Below are 709 nucleotides of genomic sequence, written 5' to 3' on the forward strand. Positions count from 1 at the left end.
AAATCTCTAGTCGGAAATGGAAAACAAAACAGAGCCAACTGAGAGATGACCTACTCTAATATGATCAGAGGCATGTCCTAGTGTAATAGAAACAGAAACGGCGTCTAATTTAATATGAACAGAGACCTGCCAAATGCAGTAATAATTGAGACAGCGCCTGCTTCATGTCATGTGAGCAATCATGGTTTCACTGCCACCCACTGGTCACCCTTTGCTATTGCAGGTTTTGTGAAAATGTCGATTACATTTACTGTTTCTGAGATCAATGGTTAAAATCAGAAATAATGGAAAACGTAGTCGACAGGATTCGAACCTGCGCGGGGATAATCTCAATAGAATGCAAGTCCATCGCCTTAACTACTCGGCCACGACTACGGATGTTGGCAGTAAACCTGTATTATTTACATGAAATCATAGAATGGTTACAGCAGACAAAGAGGGCCTTCTGCCCGCCCTGTCTCTGTCACAATCTAGCCGGGCATGCACGCGCGTTATTTCCTATGTGAAAATTCAGGGAGATCAATGTTGTTTCCTCCTGGAGCCTCAGCTTGTTCTGAATTTCAAACTGTGGAAGGTAATCGACCTACAAAATCCACAAGGTTGTAATGCATTCCTCTCAATCATCAATAACATCATTCACATCTTCCACTTCTTTGCTGCACCTCCTTCCAAACATTGCAAACTGCACTTGCATCGTTCATCCTGATAT

The 709-nt window shown here is 42.6% G+C and overlaps 1 non-coding gene across 1 annotated transcript; it reads right to left on the minus strand.

Annotated features, from left to right (window-relative positions):
* Window positions 1-292: 292 nt before the first annotated feature.
* Window positions 293-375, minus strand: trnaa-ugc. The gene has a single exon. It is a non-coding gene; the product is annotated as a tRNA-Ala (tRNA).
* Window positions 376-709: the final 334 nt, after the last annotated feature.

This window comes from Carcharodon carcharias, chromosome 21 (assembly GCF_017639515.1).
Source record: "Carcharodon carcharias isolate sCarCar2 chromosome 21, sCarCar2.pri, whole genome shotgun sequence".
Classification (NCBI taxonomy): domain Eukaryota; kingdom Metazoa; phylum Chordata; class Chondrichthyes; order Lamniformes; family Lamnidae; genus Carcharodon; species Carcharodon carcharias.